The sequence below is a fragment of the Manacus candei genome, unplaced genomic scaffold (genome assembly GCF_025592945.1).
Source record: "Manacus candei isolate 608988 ecotype Guabito, Panama unplaced genomic scaffold, ASM2559294v1 h1tg000043l, whole genome shotgun sequence".
Classification (NCBI taxonomy): Eukaryota; Metazoa; Chordata; class Aves; order Passeriformes; family Pipridae; genus Manacus; species Manacus candei.
In genome coordinates, this window is record NW_026138091.1 from 15171484 (window position 1) to 15180000 (window position 8517).

The following is an 8517-nucleotide window of genomic DNA, read 5'->3' on the forward strand; positions in this document are numbered from 1 at the left end:
TGTCATCTTGCTTCTCGTATCTCAGGGGAAACGGGGAAAGTTATGGAGACCCTGGAGCTAAAAAAACCTGAACTCTGGGCCAGTTTTTTAAGATCAGGTTAATATCCCCTACAACGTAGAGAGCTTCTGTAAGACAGAACGAAGATTGCAAATCAGTAACTTTTCTTTCCTATAAGCTTCTCCTCTGATTTTGGCTGAACATTTCACCTTTCTGGGTGGTTTTGGGCTTGTTCCACAGCCATTGAATGGTAGTCTTGATTGGAAATAAAGTGAAGGGTATAGTTCAAGTAACCACCATTTTTCTTTCAAATATCTTGGCTTTCCTTTTTTCCATTCAGTGGATGGAATGAGTTCTTTTTCATGTGTTCATGTGTTTTTTTCATGTGTTCATGTGTTTTTAGAAACAAATCTTCCAAATGGAGCCTGTATCTGGCACAAACCACCCCTGCACTTTTTATATTCTTATGATCTCAGACATCCAGTTGCTAGAAAGGATTTTGTTTCAGTGAATTTTTTCACTTGAACATGGATCTTATTTTGTCCTATCTCAAGCTATTTTCTGAAGGCATATTTGCCATGGACTGAGGAATATTAGACTACGGCATTACATGAAAATAGAGATTGGGTAGTATTACAGAACATTACTTCTTGTGTAGATAATTGCAGAAAGATGTAGACATTTAGCTGAAGGACTCCTGTTAGTAGCAGTAAAAGGCTCATGGCTAAATATTTGCGCAAGGATTAGGAATTTTGCAGATTTTTAAATTTTATTGAAGGAGTGGTAATGCAGCATCACACAGCAAAGCCCTCTTTTTCTACAAAATAGATGTATTAGAGAAAATTTTCTACAAAATGGGCAGTATTAGAGAAAATATCTTCCCCTTTTCCCAATGGAGAGCATCCATGATGTTCTTTAGTGACCACTTTGAGCCAGGAGAAGGTATTCACCTCCTATCATTCAAGACCAGTTAAAAATTGAGAGAAGATAAACATGAAGAAGGTTCTTCTGGCAGGTCCTCTCCTCTCTTTCCTTAATCAGTGCTGTGAAGTGGAAAATATGAAAGCTGAGCACTATGAACACAAAGTTCTTCCACTTCTCAGAGGAAAAGGCATGTGTATTGTAGTCTCAAAGTGAGATCCCACCCACATAAAAGACTCACGGGAGCAAAGAACGGTCCTGAGATGGCACTTCATTGGGCTAAAATAATTTTTTAGTAAAGAGTAGGAGCAAATGCTCACCTTCCACGTAAATCTTCACATCCAGCTCAGGCATTGTTTCAGGGACCACAGCTGAAGGGCATTTGGAGGGGCTGGAGGCAGAGTGAGACAAAAGGTAGTCATCCTCTCTTTGTTACGAGGTATTTCAGAGACGTGATTTCAGTGAAAGGAAAGCTCCGGATCCTGTGAATTGGGAAAGAAATATGGGAAAATTTGTGTCTTGACAAAAGAAGCTGAAAGGAAGATTGCTGGGGTTTGTAAAGTGACATACGTGACATGGGGAGCAATGCAGAAGAATAGCACTCATTTTCAGGTAGCACAGGGGCAGTGAGGGGAACTGAGCAAAGGGCTGTTGGTATGTGTGGTGAAGATGAGTTCAGCATGATCAGGGAGTTCCCACAGAGAAGATACAGGATTGAATTTAATTAGGAAATTACACATGAACAGTATGTAGGTGAGGTATAATAGCAAACTTCCTCATCTGTTTTGCACTCATCAGTCCTGTAATATCTTCACTGGGACAAACAGCAGTGGCAACTTGTTGCAGCAAAGGTGTTCAAAAGGGCACAAATTAAAACCAAACCAAACCAACAATTTAACAATTCATAGCACAAATTAACTTCATGATTATGCAAAAGATTTGTACTGAAAGCAAGAAAAAAATGTGCCATTATCTATTCCACAAGAAATACATAAAAATCACCTTTGAGCAATAATTGCTTTATTTAAATTCTATTTATTGGGTGTTAAGTTTTAACTGGGGCTTCATAATTTGATTAAATATGAAATTATTTTAATGTTCCATTTCCAAAATTGAGGAAAGCATTGGGGAAATTGATTAGAAACTAGAAAAGAAAAATAAAAAGCAATGAAGACTCAAACATAAAAAGAGAAAGTGTCATATGAAATCTCATTTTGTTTGATATTGATTCCATTCATTCACAAAGGATGAAGTTTTAGGTGTTACTAATAAAATGAGCATTTCAAAAGGCTACAAAATAATGTAGCATTGCAAAATTATAACAGATTGCTAAGTTTTAAAAACACATTGGTACACTTTAAAAATACTCAAATTTTTGGCTTTTGTTTCTCTTCACAGAAATGGCTGCAGTTCATATGTCAATGGAAATAATGAAGAGTAACTCAAGCTTTTTGTCTGTAGGTCTGATAACATCCCACATTGCTTTCAACAGTAGCTGCACTATAGGCAGCAGTAGTTTACTTCACCAAATACTACATGACTGCATGAGGTTTTAAAATACAGAAAATCACTATCCACTATGCTATACATCATAATATGTTCTGATGGTACTTTTAAATATCTTGAAATGCTTTTATTTTTAATATAAATATTTTATATAACATATAAATACATTGATTTATATTAAGCATATCAATTTAATATAAAAAGGCATTAATTATAAAATTAATATAAAGTTAAATTTTTGCCAAACTCACCCAAATGCGTGAAACATATTATTATAACTTTCATGTACATAATTGTGCTTGAAAACATGTATATTTCATTTTAAAGTCCAGATTCTGTTTATTTCCCTTACTCGGGATGTTTCAGCCTATGGAACCAACTACAGTAACTACATTTTGGCCATACACAGAACTGAAAAGCATACCACAGAGAGCTGTGTTTTTAAGTCTGCACAGTTATGCCACATTCTCACCTTTACGAGGCATGGCTTGCAGCCATGCAGAATGAAGAATGTGTGGAGATCAGGAACCCATGGAAAAATACTTCTAAACTCATAGATTTAGGGCCAGTTGAGCATAAACATTGACCTTTAAATCTGAAACATTTTACTGAAAAAGTTTTCAAGTACAGTGAAAAACATAACGACTGAAAGATTCTCTGTGATGCCAAATGCTGTTGTTTTTAAAAACAATGGCAAAATAAAAAGTGCAGGCAGCTACCTTCTTCCCTCCCTCCTTTCTTTTTTGCTCTTTTTTCAGTTCTTTCCTTCATGCACCACTTTCTGTGAACTCCTTGGACATATGGCCTTACAGTGGAGACACTGAAATTACCTAGAATCTGCAAAAGAGTTGACAGTGTATTAATCAGTAAGAGTATTGATAGAGTTATCTTGTTGCACACAAATCACTTTTCTCCACTTTCTGTCTGCACTGCCCAAATATGTGCTCCTCTCCCGGTCACCTACCTCTGTGCTAGTAGGTGTGGGATTTGTGCATGTGCAGGTGTTATATGTTAGACAGATCCTTTTTCCAGCAATCTTTCTTTTTTTCCCCCTCTCACCTGGACTCATAGTCCCAGCATTAACATAATGCCTCCTTTTGTGCAATGTGACGTGAAGGAATTTTCGGGGTCTGGAGTTACTTCTCAACAAGTCAGGAAAGATTTTTTTAAACACAGGTATTTATTTCCCTTAACAGTGAATCATCTTTGTGGTAAGGGTGATATCATATGTTGCTTTGAATTATGTCTCAAAATGCATACAAATGCATGTCTTTGGTGGAAGGTCTGTTCATTTTTTAGCATTTCATCAGTGTGGAACTTTGAGTGGTGATATCAAAGAAGGAAAATCTGCCACAAACATGACTTCCAGCATTGGTCTAGCTCAACAAGAAATGAATAGCTGAATAGAAGGAAATGGTGTTGATGTTTCAGAATGACTACGAGCCAGAAAATGAAAAAAAAAAAAAAAAAACCAAAGCAAACCCTTCTGTATTTCAGCCAGATGGCTGAAGATGACTTCAAGAAAGACAGTACTCACTGGCAACATGTCCTTGCACCAAAGAGAGAAAAAACCCAGTCCATCCCTTGTCTTCTTCTTCTTCTGATCATGAGTTCCAAAGAATCCCCTCCTATCTGACATCCTGGATGTGAAGCTTAACCAGACTTTTATTGCTCCCTGGTTTGCATCCCTTCCAAGGCTTCCAGCCATTTCATGGCCTAAGCAGACAGGGCAGCTTTTGCAATCCGCTTGGAGGAATGCTATCATCCATGAGAATCATGTTTCACCTTCTCTAGAGTGGAGGGATGCCCAGCAGCAACCACGCCAGGAAGCTCTCCAGAAACTCTGCCCTTAACGTAATAAGGGAGAGCTTCAAATGCCAAGAGGATGCTACTGGGCTTCCTAGTGCTAAGACACTCTCCCACTCGGCATCCTGTATTTTGGAAACAATGGCAACAGCCAGTGCCTCTTACCATGTTTCCAGATCAGTGTTCCAGGAAGAAGTTTCTTTCTGTGTTCCGATGCATGACTAAAGACATGCTTTGAGCCAGCACAGCACACAACAGGTTTTCTCCATCCAGCAATAGCAAAATAATCTCAGCGTATGAGGGTTTCTTATACTCTGGTTGTTTATAATCCCTAATACTATTACAATTTATTTATTTAGCTCCTAAACACAGATATAAAAGGAATGCTGAGCAGAATTCTCTCTATTGACGTCATCAGGGGATATAGCTTTCAGAACAGCTGAATTTTATTCAAAATCTATGCAAAAAAATGACTCTATAAATATTTGCTTTTTTTAACACAGTAGATATACGTCAGTCTGAGTCTCTGCAGGAGATGAAAAAGTTATTTCATATTTGGTTTTCTACTTAGGTGGCACAAGTACACTCCTCAACAACGTAGGCTATCTGCCTAAACAGCAGGAGTTACCTTTTGAATTGAAAGAGTACAAAAATTAATTACCTTTTTTCAATTGCCTTTCTGTCATTTACAAATTATCCAAGGATACGGTCAAGTCTGATACATTGCTATGCCTCATTGCAGTTCTGAATGAATGTTTATGGCTAAGTACTACATCCCTGGATAACAGATTTGGAATGGAAATACTGACCTAATGACCAAACTGTTTCTGTAATATAAGACAATTAACGCTCCTGTTTTGTTTTGGTATTTTTGTTCTGGTTTGGGGATTTGTTTGTTTTATTTTTATTTTATATTTTATTTTAATTTGGTAAAAGCTATATCTTAATTTGTTAAACTTTGAGTAACTCAGTCATTCAACTAGAAAGCATTTGCTTCTATATTTTGCCAGTTTCACAGTGACCATATCTTGCTCTTTTGACAAACTTTTGTGTAAGCATGTCATTCCTTTAAATTTCCAAATCATATATGAAGGACTGGCAGGAAAATAGGAATTCCTCTGCATGAAACACTTGAAATTTTCTGAAACCTTTTCAGCTCCTCATGAAAATACATTTGTTTCCCATTAAAAAAAAAAAAAAGTGCAGCAGAGGTGAGTCAGTGGTGATTAGGGCACCTATCTCAAATGTGACAGATCAAAATTGCTTCCACTTGCAGATCAGATGGTACCCTGGTCTGCCTATAGCAAGGTGCTATGATGAAAGGCTCTATCTCTTTCAGTCCTGAAATCCTTTCCTGAAGCTGCTTTCCCAGGGAAAGTTTTGACAAACAAATTAATCTCAGTGAAAAGCTTTGATTTCAATGGCAAAAATTTCATTGTAAGAAATCCTAATGTACAGGAGCTTCACAAGAAGCTTAACATCCTTGTTAGCTTTCCTCGACCCTGGAGAGGTCTACCTGAAATATCTGGAATGTCCTTATTACTCTCCTGTATTCACCTTCTAATACATTTTTATCTTCTTGTTTCTCACATATCCCCTTTTTCCAAACACTTTCCTCATTTTGCATTGAAAACATAAAGTAGGACTCCTACAAAACCCTTCAACTCCAGGAGCATCAGCCACCATGTCAGTTATGGACCCAGAACAGAACTCCAGCTCTATTCAGCAAAAGACCTACCTAATTTCTACTCTTAAAGGCTTTGCCTTATTTGGGGCCTTTGAGTCTGACCCTGCAATCCTTATACATACAAGCAGCTCTAATTGTCCTTATATAAGTAAGAGTTAACTGCTTGTGCATGTAAAGGTTGCAAGGTGAATCCCTTTAAATATCATTATCACAAATATAATAACTGTTTGTTTCAAAAGACAACATAACTCTTGTGTTGTCTTTTAAAAACCAATCCATATTACTCAATAGAGAATTCTGGTGGAAAAAAATACATTAATGTTGCATTTTGAAAGCAGGCAAAGGTCATATGAATGTTGCCCAAGATTTTTGATTGAGTAACGTGCTTTGGAACAACTTGCTGTAATTCTTTGGCAGAACACTCTTTATTGTTCAAGTGAAATTTTTCACAGTTAATAAGATGGTCAGTTGCAGATATTGAAAATATTTGCCCTGCCAAATACCACAACATTGAAAACTCTCAAGCTGGTTGAATAAAGAAACAGTAATCACTCCAACAAACTTCTTGACAGCTGGTGGAGAAATTCCAGAACATTATTTGATCCAAAATGAAACTGTCTTATTGATTAAAAATAAACAAAGAGAAAAACTTACCATTAACTCTTTTCTGAAGAAAACTGCCAAATTTTTTTGATTATGTTATTTGCAAGGAACTGTTTGCAGAGCAAAACTGCTTGATGGTTGAGATTTTTTCAAGAAGATGCTATAGTTTATCCAGATATTTCTCTTCATGCATAGACTACTTTCTATTGGCCACAGTACCATCAGTTTTTAAGAAGATTCTCCGGTGATGTCCAGGGATAATTCTGCTTAGAAAGCTCTGGTTAATTTCTTCTGCTTTGCAAGCAGAAAGAGCATATGGATCACAGTAATAAAACTGAATTTGGACAATAAAACTGTAAAAATTTGTATGAGTGTGCAATAACTCAGGAACAAATACTGCTTTCAGAAACTAATATGCTTGCCTAATATGGACAAATAAATGTTGGTGTAACTGAAAATATAACACAGCTTTGCTGCAACCGTTTACAAATGATCTTCATGTGTCCTACCCCCATGTTCTGTGAGGTAGAAAAATGTTTTTCTGATATTGGTGTCTCTGGACTTTGCCTACTTCGAACAGTCTGAACTATGTCTTTGCCATAAATTACCAAAGACACACTGACACTTCCACTAAAATCTTATGTAAAAATTGTGCTCAAATTCTATATTAACTTATGCACAAAAAATACACAGATGTCTTAATTGTTTTCATGAATTTCAGGGAATGAACATGGCAATAAATAATTCTCTTCTTATCATGGAACATGAATAAGCATCTCAGAGAACCTAAATCCAAACCTGATTTAAATTTGGAAGAACTTGGTAACAACAGCAGCAGAAGCCTTGTAAAGTAAAATATACTCAGCCAATAGTGAATAATACATTACACCAACAATCAATCCTCCTTTTCCAATGAAAAGAGCAACTGGACTCTTGCAGAAAGTCTGAACTCAGTGTCTACATCCTGAGGGTAAAAAAAAGAGAAGATACACTAGTTCCAGGGATAAAGTATCTATGCTTTGCAATTGCGTGTGCATGTGTGTGTGCGTTACTTACTGTTTCCCACCCCCTGCCCCCCAACAACAAAAAAATAAAATTAAAAAAAACAAACAAAAAAACCCAAAACCAAAAACAAAAACACAAAAAAACCCAAACCAAAACAAAAGTATAAAGAGGGAAAAACATTAACTACAGTTTGGTTAAAACAGTGTGGTTAAAATTCAAATCGGTGCTCTACACTATAGACCTGTTGTGTTCAGCCTACTTCCACATTAAAGCTAAGATGCTCAGGACTTTCAAGTATACCAATCCACGAGATAAGACCGTAAGTACTGTACTTGGGAATGTTGAATTTGCACCAACGTTAATTGTGAACAGCATCTGGGAAGCCTCAGCTGATTCCTGCAGAGACTCCGATATTTATTCAGGGTGGTGGGAAATCAAGTCGTTAAAATACAAAGCAAAACCAGGAACAAACCCAGATGGTTCAGCCCAAGTGAGTGAGTATCCCCGGTGATAAAAGGCTCAGGAGAGCGTGCCAGGGCTCGTACCAAGTTTTATCTAAGAGGCTTTGTGGAACTGTAGCTGCTTGTTCCTCGGATCGCTGTCTGAGAGAGAGACTGAGACCCGAGCGGAGCTCTGCCGCGGGTGGTACTTCTGTGCTGCTGGCCCCGAGCAAAGCTCCCCGTCCCCTCTCAGGCACACGCCTGCACCTCAAGCCGCAAACTTGCAGGGCTGGCCAGCGCCGGCCGGAGTAGCCGTGTGTGCGGGTGCGGGGATGGCCGCTTCGCCGCCGGCCCGGCCCGCTCGCAGGGGCGCTGTGCCCGGTCGCCGCCGGCTGGGGGGCGACGAGGCCCTGCCGAAGGAGTCGCCGCCCGCCCTCATCGGGCCCTGCGGCCCCCGCGCCTCCCGGCTGCTCCGCCCGGGCCAGCGGGGAAAAACCCCGCTTCTCTTCCTCTGCGAGGGCGGCGATTGCCCGTCCGGGCTGCTTAAATCG